Genomic DNA, 12,967 nt, shown 5'->3' with positions numbered 1-12,967 from the left:
GTTATTTTTCAAGTAAATTAAACCAAAAGAAAATATTTTAGAGCTATATTTTCCTTGGCAGTCTTCAAAATGCTGTTAGCATTTTCATCTTTTATTAATAGAGTTTAATGAAAACTGAGAGCTTTACTTAGTACAAAGATGGTGTAATTATTTCAAAACTATATAAAGTGTTACCAGATAAACAAAAGGTACAAATAGTTTAAAATCTTACTTAATGATACAATAAGAGGAAAATTTTAGTTTAAATCATGCAAATCAGTCTGGAGAGTACACATTTTAGTTTTATACCATTTTACTATCGCCATTCAACTGAAAGGGATTAAAATTACAAACAGAAATTGAAAAGATGGTTTAAAAATTACATTGGGAACTTCCATTTACTTGGTCGCCTGGTTCCACCCTTGTGAAAGTGAGTACAAAACTGGAATCTCTTAAGTCTTCTTTTGAACATTCAGCTCTGATGCATTTGAGTTTTTAGACTTTGTTATCTGAACATATTTGGGTAATTTCCACTAATAAGTGAACTGAAATGCACAATAGTATTGGATTGCCATTATTAAAAACTATATCATTTCTTTAACTTAAAGCCCATTTCATACATCTCTTAGATCAAAAGAAGAAGTCTAAACATGGAGATTTCTACTAGAGCAGGGTATAGCCATTAAACATGTTCTTTCAACAATCCAGAGATGGCAGAATTCTCTTTGAAGTGGCAGCCCTGTTGGCCTTTGAAGTCCCTTGTCAATTGCAGAATGGCTCTGGTGGGGTTTGTTTTGTAGCCAGCTGTCACCATGAAGGCAGACATGACGTATTTCCAGCAGACTCATTTCAGAGTCTGTCAAGTGACTGATTTCACAACCAGTCACCATAACAAAGAAGATTCAAACTCACTGACATTAGAGCAAGAGTCTGCAATGAATTCACTAGCTTCCCTGACAGAACTTGATTTAAATACTGAACTGATTACACAACAGCAAGCAGAAAATTCTTGTGAACTTAACTATCACATCTCCTCAGATCCTTAGAATATAAATAAAATATTTTCCATATGCTGATCAACAATATGTCCCAAATCTTCTTACTTTTAAGCTGAAATAAGTATCTTTCAACAACCATGGTAAATCTTTGCATTGACAAAAGAACTCCTATGGAGAACAGTAAGCTCCTTTAAAAGTACCAAATGGTCCTCCTTAGAATACTAAATGATTCCACACAGTTCTAAGAAACATATTTGCATTTAACACTTCTAAGACTGTACAACTAACTACTTACCTCAAAAACTCCCATTATTACTGACAAAGAAATCAGTTTAAGATTTATAAACTTACAGGAAAGTACTATGTTAATGTGCTTCTATAAACTATAAATGTAGCTTATTATACATACTACTTTACAGGAGAAAAGAAACTTCTCTTTTAATGCAGTGCTAGGGAATAAACTTCAAGATCCAGCATATTCATAATACAGCTGAGAGGCCTCCTGAATCCATTATTTTCTTTCTTTCCTTTTTTTAATTTCAAAGGAGGGAGAGGGAGAGAGAAAAGGAGGGAGACAAATGAACACAGACATCCTAAAGCATTGCTATTGGCATAGCAACAGATGCATTTTGCTCTCTCTCCATGATAAACTACAAAAAGCAAGGATAATCCACCTGAAGGTTCAATAATTTACGACCAGAACTCACTAAGCCACAGGTGAGTACAAACATGTATGGCTCATGGATAGAAAGGGGCTGAAAGAGATTCCTGGGACTAAAAGACTACTCCAGAATAGCTACTGCTGGTCTGGGAGTTTGCCAGCTGAGACACCCTACTTCTGGGTCTGAATTTTAGCAACAAAAAGACTATATTAAAAAAAAAGGAGAAAATCACCTAAGACTCACCAATTTTCAACAGTAGGTTCTACGTCTCCACTGATGTTGGCCCTCAAAGGCTGGAACAGTAGCAGGGAAAACCTATATTGACATCAAGGGGAGAGAACTGGCCAGTAACTCAGAAAAAAAATCAATCTTCCAGTTAGTTATCCGGAGGTGTGGATGTAGTGTGGGAGCCTTTTCCCATAGCTCTATTGACAGACTTGGAAAAATGGGGAAGAATCACTTGAAGACTCAAAAAAGTGCAACTAAGGTTTCTTTGGGGACTTGCTAGGTGACATAGCACTGCTCTGCTCTGGCTGGCAGTGGAACAGCTCTGGTTGGCAGTGGAGTGGGAGATCAGGCCTGAGACATTGGACCCTCAGGCATAGCAGTCTCTAAGCATAACAACTATACTATCTGTCTTCTGCCCTGTTTTATTTCTTGCTCACCTGTGAGTGAGTGAGCTAAAAAAAAAACAACTACTTATAGTTGAAAAGGCCTCTGATTGGCTCAGGTTCACATAGTCTGGAAGGAAGACAAATCTTTAACATTCTACTGTGAACATAACAAAGGTATAACAACACTGTACTTCACTTCAGGGATTGAGAAAAAAAAACTGTTAAGATTTGCAACTGTAGGGGAGTTGGGCGGTAGCACAACGAGTTGAGAGCACATGGTGCAAAGCGCAAAGACCGGCTTAAGGATCTCGGTTCAAGCCCCCGCTCCGCACCTGCAGGCGAGTCCCTTCACAGGCAGTGAAGTAGGTCTGCAGGTGTCTATCTTTCTCTCCCCCTCTGTCTTCTCCTCCTCTCTCCATTTCTCTTCTATCTAACAACGACAACAATAAAAAAAACAAGGGCAACAAAAAAGGAAATAAATAAATATTTACAAAATTATAAAAAAAAAAGATTTGCAACTGTGAACTCTGAAATACCTTATATAGATACAAGGCAATCCAGACAAGTGTGATCAGTGAATTGAAAAGTACTAAGAGAGGGATCCTCCAAGATTATAGAGGCTGTTCTCAGCATAAGGTATTTGCCTTGCTGTTCCAATCATCCTCTTCTCTTTTCAGTTTGAACACAAGACACCCTACCTTTCAACTTTCAAGAGCAGTTGTATCAACATTAAACTAATAGCTCCACCCATTTCAGAAACAAACCAAAGGCCAAAGACGATCAGCTTCAGGAATCTAGGAACCAACTGACCAGAAACCATCTCAAAACATATATAAACAGGAACACCCAGGAAATTTGTGTAAATTTCCTAACAAACCAAATGTAATGGTCAGATAAAAAAGAAACACTGGAGAAATGAACCAAGACTAAAGCCCAGTAAAAAAATGCCAAACAGATAGAAGCAAATAAGAATGAGAAAAACATCCAAACACTAATTGATGGAATAATCACAAGAGTGAGAAAAACTTCTGAAGGTAATTATCATCAGAAATCAGAAATGGGGAAAAGGGGACCGAGTGGTGGCACACCTGATAGAGCGCACTATTACAATGTACAAGGACCCAAATTCAAGCCCCCAGCCCTGCAGGGGGAAAATTTTGCAAGTGGTGAAGCAGTGCTGTAAATCTCTCTCTGTCTCTCTCCCTCTACCACCCCCTTCCGTCTTGATTTCTGGCTGTCTCTATCCAATAAATAAAGATAATTTAAAAAATTAAAAAAAAAAAGAAATGGGGAAACAACAATTGAGACTCTGAAAGAAAACACTATCTTCAAGTAATTAGAGAGCTGAAAGCTGAGGTAGCTGAGTTAAAAACAAAACTAGCTGAACAAGCTAATACAGTATCAGAGAAAGGTAACAAAATAGTTGAACTACAATAAACAGCTGAGGGGGGCGAAAAACAGAGTGAGACAAAGAACAGAATTATCAAATTGAGGATAAATTAAAGAAAACTAAGAAAGAAGTAGCAGAACTTAAAGGAGACCAAGGGATACTGAAAACAATGACATATGGGATGACCTGAAAAGATTACATACATGCTACTGGCTTGCCAGAGAAAGAGAGGAAGGGGAAGAAAGCATTCTACATAACACAATAGATGGGAACTTATCTACTCTAAACTACATGAAGGACATAAAAATTCAAGAATCCCAGAAATTCAAAATTGACCCAGACTTAAAGACACCAATACACATCACATTTAGAATGAAAAGGAGTAAGGTTAAAGAATGGATATAGAAGGCTGCAAGAGAAAAAGAAAGAGTCACTTACAGAGGAAGACCCATAAGATTAGCAGGAGACTTTTCCACACAAACTCTAAAGGCAACAAGAAAATGACAAGATATTTATCAAGCACTCATTAAGAAAGGCTTTCAACAAAGACTACTGTAACCTGCTAGACTGTCATTCAGATTAGTTGGCGACATAAAAACCTTCTCAGACAAGAAACAGTTGGAGAAATCAACTATCACCAAGCCTGCCCTGAAAGAATTTCTGAATGGTCTCCTATAAATAATCACAACATCACCATAAACATGACATATATCAGAACACCCTAAAAGTAAGAATAATGGCGTTAAAATATCTTCAACCCATAATATCAACAAATGTCAATGGCCTGAATACAACTATTAAAAGGCACAGAGTAGGAAGATGGATCATAAACCACAACCCAACCATATGCTGTCTGCAGGAATCCCACCTAACTCAACAAGACAAACACAGACTCAAAGTGAAAGGATGGAAAACTACCATACAAGCCAATGGACCACAAAATAAAGGCAGGAACAGCTATTCTTATATCTAACACAACAGACATTAAACTGAAGTAAATAAAAGATAGCAATGGACATTACTGATTGTTCAAAGGTACTGTCAAGTCAGTAGGTGACTTCAACACCCCATTTATAAACTTGAAAGGTCATCTAGGAAGAGATTTAATAAAGAAATGAAGAAATTAGGAGACTTCAAGAGGCGAGGCTACAGAATAGCAGCTGCTGCATTTCTCTTCTCTCCACAGTCAATCAGGAATAGCAAAGAAGATCATCTGAGAAGGCAACAAGACAAGACTAGGATTACTTTGGGAACCCACCAACGTCAAGGGTGAGTGCAAAAATGTGTGGCCTGTGGACAGAGAGGAGCTTAAGGAGAGATTCCTGGATCTGAAAACCCATATTTACTCCAGAATGGCTGTTAACAGTATGGCAGTTTGCCAGTTGAGGCGGCACATCTAGTATGAGTTTTACCAAAGAAAAGACTGCTGAAAAGAAGAGAGCACCCCCTAAATCTCACCAAATGCAACTGGGAGGCTCCACTGCTACTGTCCTTCAGAGGCTGGAGCAGAAGCGAGGAGGCCTCGTGCTAACACCTGGGGGTGGAGAACTGATCAGGCAACTCAGGGGAAGATCTATACTCCCAGTGGTCTGAAGCAGGTCTGTATAATAGGAGCATTTCAACACTGTTCTCCTGATGAATTGGGAGACACCATGAATAATTGCCTCAAAACCAAAAGAGTACAAACAGGAATTTTTTTTTTTTAAGAAACTCACAGGGCCAGAGTGCTATCTGACTCCACTCTGGCTGCTCTCAGGGCAGCCAAATTGGGCCTGGGTATTTAGACCCTCAAGGCGTGTGAGTCTTTGCATAACCACTGTACTATCTCTCTCAACCATGTTTTATCTTTTGGTCAAGAGTGAGCAATTAAGCTAAAAAAAAAAATCTACTTAATAGTTAAGAAGCCCTCAGGTTCTCGTAGCCTACAGGGAAGATAAAGAACATAAGAGGGTTTAACAGGCACTGAGGGTTGAGATAGCACTGAAACAGCTATTAATTTCCACAACTGCGAATTCTTTAAGTACCTTACTTAGACAAAAGTCAATCGAGGCAAGTGTGACCAAAGAATTGAAAAGTACTGAGAGAGGTACTTCATAAAACACCATATAAAATGGTTAAACCAAGAAGAAACATTGGAGAAATGAACCAGGATAAAAGCCCACAAGGTAGAAGCACATAAGAATGTGGACAACATGGAAACACTAATTGAGGTATTAGTCACATTAGTGAGGAAAGAGTTTGAAAGTAATACCATCAGAAATGAGGAAACAGCAAAATGAAACTCCAAAATAAAACATTATTTTGACGTAATTAGAGAGCTGAAAGCTGAAATAGCTGAAATAAAAGCACAATACCTGAGCAAACTAATACAGTATTGGAACAGGGTAATAAAATAGCTAAACCACAGAAAACAAGAGAGGGGGGAGAGAGAATAGAATAAATGAGGCAGAAAACAGAATTAGCAAGATTGAGGGTGAGTTACAGAAAACTAAGAAAGAAGTAAGAGCTCTCAAGAAGACATTAAGAGATACTGAAAACAACAACAAAGACATATGGGATAACTTCAAAAGAGGTAACATATACATTATTGACTATCCAGAGGAAGAAAGGCAGAAAGGGGGAAAAAATATTCTACAGAACATAATAGCTAAGAACTTTTCTAGTCTAGACAACATAAAATACATGAAGGTTCAAGAAGCCAGAAGGTCCCAAAGAGAATTAACCCAGACTTAAAGACACCAAGACACATCATATTTAGAATGAAAAGGAATGTGGGGCGTAGCCAAGATGGTGACTTGAAAGAAGTAGCTGGTATGAGCGCCAACAAGCAGCAGCTTGTGACCTCGGATTTTCTGGATAGGTTAGTATACTGGGCTGCCAACATGAGGGTGAATAAGGGGTCCTCAAGGTGACACCAAGGAGAAGTCCTGTAACTCACTCAGGTTGAAAAACTGAGGCCAGGGGGACAAAGAAAAGAAATCTTTTTATTATTTCTGAGCTCACCCCTTCCCCCCACCTCAGAATCAGCTCCCAGGGACTGGAGAGCTGCTCCTAGCAGGCTTCCTGCTGAACTATTTTCTTTACCAAGATTCCTGGCTTACCAGGGGTGTCACTCCAAGCTTTTACCTTTTTGTTTTCCCTCTCTTTCTCTCTCTCTCTCTCTTTTTTTTTTTTTTTTTTAGTGGCTGAATCTCTATTTGAGTGACAAAATACCTGACCAATCAGAGCCTCATCCCTGCCTGGGAAAGATTACCTGGAGGGATACTTCTTACAATTGGCTGTCTTTTCTCGGGCTGCCTACAGCCAATCTGGTGCGGTCCAAGCTGCAGACTGACAGGGTTTTTTTAAAATTCTATTTTATTTTTATTATTATATACATGCGTGCTTTTTCCCACCTCCCTCTTCAGGTTGAACAAATTAACTGTTGTTTTTTTTTTCCATTGCTAGGTGACTGGGTGTCCTATCCATTGTGAGAGGAACTTGTTTCTCTCTATCTCTTCCCTCCACTCTCCTTTTCCCTCCTCCTAGCTAATTAAAAAAAATAAAACTCTTTCATTTCACTGCTTTTTTCTTGTTCTTTTCTTCCTTTCTCTTTCTTTTGCTTTCTGAATTCACTGATTCTCATTTGTGAATTATTTTTGGGAAGAAATCTGACTCAGAGTGGACTCTGTGTGTGTGTTCTCTATTTCTCTTTCTCCTCTTGCTATCCCTAGAATTTACAGTAGACAGTAGACTTCCATAATTGTCTATTCTTGCTTTCCCATTTTCTCCTTTCTTTTTATTTTGGATTTGGTTGTTAATTTTTTTGTGGACTGGAGTTGTACATTGGCTAAATGGTATTGGTTAAACTGTATCAATCCTTGCTTCAGTTACTATTGTAATTTCTGAGGTTGGTGACTATTTGTCATAAAGGTCTTTAGTATAGCAAGGCTTGTACTTAAAACACAACAACTGAAGAACAAAGAACAGAAAAATAAAAAAATAAAAACATCAATTAAAAAATGGTTAAATCAAGAACAAATAAAACTGTTACCACAATAAATCAGGGCAGGAGCACAGAAAAAAACCTCCAAATCAGTCAGAAGTAACCACAGATAAGAAAAGTATACAAGCAATAGTAAACTTAATAATCACAGAAATGAAGACAACTATGGAGGAAAGAGCTATCAGAATTAGGGAATCAAGAGATGAGACCCTCAAGGAAAATACAAGCTACCTCAAGGTTATTAGAGAACTGAAAGCTGAAATAGCTGAGCTAAAAGGCCAACTGGCAGAGCAAGCTAATACTGTAACTGAACTGAAGAAAGAAGCTGAGGGAAGGGAAAGCAGGCTAACAGAATTAGCCAGACAGAGGATGAGGTAGAGAAAACAAAGAGGTAAAAGAGCTCAAAAAGAGATTGAGAGAAACTGAAAACAACAGAGACATATGGGATGATCTCAAAAGAAGTAATATTCATATAATTGGCCTACCAGAGGAAGAAAGAGAAGACGGGGAAGGAAACTTTATAAAAGAAATAATAGAAGAAACTTTCCAGACCTAAACAACAGAAAGGACATTAAGATTCAAGAGGCCCAGAGAGTCCCAAACAGAATCAACCCAGACCTGAAGACACCAAGACACATCATAGTTACAAAGGGAAGAAGTAAGGATAGAGAGGATCCTAAAGGTTGCAAGAGGGGGAAAAAAAAAAGTCACATACAGGGGAAAACCCATAAGACTATCAGCATACTTCTCCACTCAAACTCTAAAAGCCAGAAGAGAATAGCAAGATATCTATCGAGCCCTGAATAAAAAAGGGTTTCAACCAAGAATAATATATATAACTTTCATTCAAACTAGATGGAAGGATCAAAACCTTCTCAGTCAGGCAACAGTTAAAGGAAGCAACCATCATAAAGCGTTCCCTGAAAGAGGTTCTTAAAGACCTCTTATAAACAAGAACATTACCAAAATACTTGCCATGTATCAGAGCAAATAAAAAATTACTGAATAATGGTACCACAATACATTGAATCCATTATCAATAAATGTCAATGGCTTGAATTCACCCATTAAAAGGCACAGAGTGGAAGGATTGATCAGAAAACACAACCCAACCATAAGCTGCTTGCAAGAATCCCACCTGACCCAACTATACAAACAGACTTAAAGTGAAAGGATGGAAAACTATCATACAGCCTAGTGGACCACAAAAAAAAAAAAAAAAAAAAAAAAAAAGGCAGGAACAGCCATTCTCAACTCTGACACAGAAGACTTTAGATTAAATAAAGTAATAAGAGATAGGCAAGGCCATTACATAATGATTAGAGGATCAATCAACCAAGAAGATTTAACAATTATTAACATCTATGCACCCAATGAGTGATCGTCTAAATACATCAAACACCAACTGAAAGAACTACAGAAATACATCAATAGTAATACAATATTAGTGGGAGACTTCAGCACCCCACTCTCAAACTTACACAAATCAATTAAGCAGCGAATCAACAAAGAAACAAGAGAATTAAACGAAGAGATGGACAGACTAGAGCTCCTGGACATTTTCAGAGTTCTTCACCCCCCAAAAATGGAATACACAGTCTTTTCAAATCCACAAAGCATATCCTCAAGGACAGACCACATGTTAGGCCACAAAGACAGTATCAACCAATTCCAGAGCATTGAAATAATCCCAAGTATCTTCTCAGGCCAAGAAATGGAAAGACATCCTATGCTCATGGATTAGAAGAATAAATATCATCAAAATGAATATTCTCCCCAGAGCCATATACAAATTTAATGCAATACCCATCAAAGTTCCACCAAGCTTCTTTAAGAGAATAGAACAAAAACTACAATCATTTATCTGGAACCAGAAAACACCTAGAATTGCCAAAACAACCTTGAGAAAAAGAAACAGAAATGGAGGCATCACACTCCCAGGTCTCAAACTATATTATCAGGTCATCATCATCAAAACAGCCTGGTACTGGAATAAAAATAGGCACACAGACCAGTGGAACAGAATAGAAACCCAAAACTAACCCCCCACATCTATGGGTATCTAATCTTTGATAAGAGTGCCCAAAGTATTAAATGGAGGAAGGAGGCTCTCTTCCATAAATGGTGCTGGGATAACTAGGTTGAAACATGCAGAAGAATGAAACTGAACCACTTTATCTCACCAGAAACAAAAATCAACTCCAAATAGATCAAGGACCTGGATATTAGACCAGAAACTATCAAATACTTAAAGGAAAACACTGGTGGAACATTTTCCCACCTAAACCTCAAGGACATCTTTGATGATAGAAACCCAACTGCAAGGAAGACTAAAACAGAAACAAACCAATGGGACTACATAAAACTGAAGCTTCTGCACAGCCAAAGAAATCATCACTCAAACAAAGAGACCCCTCACAGAATAGATCTTCACATCCCATACATCAGACAAGAGTCTAATCACCAAAATATATAAAGAGCTCAGCAAACTTAGCAACAAAAAAGCAACTGACACCATACAAAAATGGGCAGAGGATATGAACAGAACATTCACTACAGAAGAGATACAAAAGTCTAACAAACACATGAAAATTTGCTCCAGGCCACTGATGGTCAGAGAAATGCAAATATAGGCAAAAATGAGATATCATGTCACTCATGTGAGAATGTCATACATCACAAAAGATAGCAGCAACAAATGCTAGAAAGGCTGTGGGGACAAAGGAACCCTTCAGCACTGCTGGTGTGAATGTCAATTGGTCCAACCCTTGAGAAGAGCAGTCTGGAGAACCCTCACTAGACTAGAAATGGAACTTCCATATGACCCAGTAATATCCCTCCCTAGGGATATATCCTAAAGACTCAATCACACACATCCAGAAAGATATGTGTACGTACACCTATGTTCATAGCAGCACAATTTGTAACAGCTAAAACCTGGAAGCAACCTAGGTGCCCAACAACAGATGAACGGCTAAGTAAGTTGTGGTATATATACACCATGGAATACTACTCAGTTATTAAGAATAATGACCCCACCTTCTCTGACCCATCTTGAATGGAGGTAGAAGGAATTATGTTAAGTGAGCTAAGTAAGAAAGATAAAGATGAGTATGGGATGATCCCACTCATCAACTGAAGTTGAGAAAGAATAACAGAAAGGGAAACTCAAAGCAGGATTTGACTAAATTTGGAGTAGGGCACCAAAGTAAAAAACCTGGGTTGAGGGTGGATGTTCACCCTCATGAGGCGGTGGGGGGGGGGGGGGGAGGAGGGAAGAGGGAGGGGGAGGGACACAGTCTTTCGGTGGTGGAAATGGTATTTATGTACACTCCTATTAATTTATAGTCATATAAATCACTAATTAATATGAGGGGAAAATTGAATGTCTCAAACTTTTTAAAGCATAGACTGAGTCATTTTAATACATAGGCTGAGTCTTTGATATGCTGACTCTCTTAAAAGCTTAGACCAGGAAGAACAGAAGCAACTGGTGGCACAGCTATATACAAATAATGTCAAAGGGCATAAATTATGGTGATGTCATATATGATATAACATACAGCAAATCCTAATAAAGGGATATCTCAAAGTTAACCCAATTGCCAAATAATATGATTATAGCAATAACTATCTATTGTCTTCTTAACCCTAAGAAGCAGGAACCTCCCGCTTCCACTTTAGAGCCTGTATTTCCCCCAGTCCTGGAACCTCTAGGGTGGGGCTCACTTTCCTGCATGCTTCTCTCAATTCATACCAAATGATATTGCATCTACCAATCCCAACCTAATCAATGCAACGAGTGCCACCTCGGCATGCTTCACTTCAGTCTGTGTCCAGAGACATCAGGCATGGAATGTTAACCCTTCAGCCTCATTACTCAGGTGAGACCTTTCCTTTCATAGTATTCTCTAATTCCATTCCTGGCGGTTCGCTTCCTAACAAAGTCCCAAAACCTAGATATAGACCAATCCCGTGAGATAGAGCATATGTTCACATGTATCCATAAATTAGGGTAAAATATATACTTGAAAGCAAAAGTACACAATAGTCTATAGTGAGTCAGTATAAAGTTCATAATGAAATAGTGTATACTTAGACTTAGATGCCTTCCTCACCTACTTCCTATTACACTTCCCTCACTCACTCCACAGCTAACCTTATCAAAGCAAGGACTACAAAAGCTGAATAAGGGCAAGAGACTGTCATACTTTAAGGATGACTCTTTAGTCACTATCAGGCCACCCCATCAGTTGGGGCTCTAAATGGGGAGTCCTGAGACTCCCAAACAGACATGATAGGCCTAGACCTCAAATAAATCCTTCTCTCCATTGTTACCAATCATCTCTATCAGGAACAACACAATAGACCCCTTTGTGGGCCCCCAAGGACCTTGCCCTCAACGTGGATCAACAATGGTAGAGAATGTTCCATCCTCCGATAAGAGGATGGACAATATACTCTATGCTATACCTGAGGAAGATGGGTCCTGATATTGGGGCAGCTTGGAATGTTCCTATTCATGACCACAGAATGTGAACTCAGATCTACATGGACGCAGAGGTCACATATGCTCCTGAGCTGACTATGGGCCCCAGATCACATCAAATCAGTGGGGCTTACAGTCAACAATATGTATACACCTTTTCCATATTAGGGAGCTACTCTCTTCCCTGATCCAGCTTTCTGGTCCTTTTTCTAGCCATGACATCATCTCCCCAGACAGTAACTTGGATCCACCTGCATATCAGATTTCAGGCTCAGAGGAAAAAAGAAAAAAAAAAAAAACTAGTATAGCCACAGGCTCTTTGGAATATAACTAAAATATGCCTACTAGCTATCTACAAAACGGAGACCCCACCACCACCACCACACTCCAGCTCTTCATCTGCACTATTCCAGCCTTTAGGTCCATGATTGTTCAACAATTTGTTTGGCTTTCTATGTTAACTTTCTTTTCAGCCACCAGGTTCCAGATGCTAGCATGATGCTGGCCAGATTTCCCTAGACAGACAACCCCAACAATGTGTCCTGGAGCTCCACTTCTCCAGAGCCCTTCCCCACTAGGGAAAGAGAGAGACAGGCTGGGAGTATGAATCGACCTGTCAACACCCATGTTCAGTGGGGAAGCAATTACATAAGCCAGATCTTCAACCTTCTGCACAATAACCTTGGGTCCATACTCCCAGAGGGTTAAAGAATAGGAAAGCTATCAGAGTAGGGGATGGGATATGGAGTTCTGGTGTTGGGAATTGTGTGGAGTTGTACCCCTCTTATCCTATGGTTTAGTTAATGTTTCCTTTAAAAAAAAAACATTAATCCCCCAATAAAGGAAATTT

General features: G+C 38.9%; 1 protein-coding gene across 9 annotated transcripts in view; it reads right to left on the bottom strand.

The window, feature by feature from the left end:
• Positions 1–12,967, bottom strand: part of ERC1 (ELKS/RAB6-interacting/CAST family member 1) — a 450,240-nt gene that overhangs the window by 200,657 nt on the left and 236,616 nt on the right. The gene's annotated exons all lie outside the window — the stretch shown is intronic.

This window comes from Erinaceus europaeus, chromosome 4 (assembly GCF_950295315.1).
Source record: "Erinaceus europaeus chromosome 4, mEriEur2.1, whole genome shotgun sequence".
Taxonomy (NCBI): domain Eukaryota; kingdom Metazoa; phylum Chordata; class Mammalia; order Eulipotyphla; family Erinaceidae; genus Erinaceus; species Erinaceus europaeus.
The sequence above is the reverse complement of the archived record's forward strand: the minus strand, read 5'-3'. Positions and strand labels throughout refer to the sequence as shown.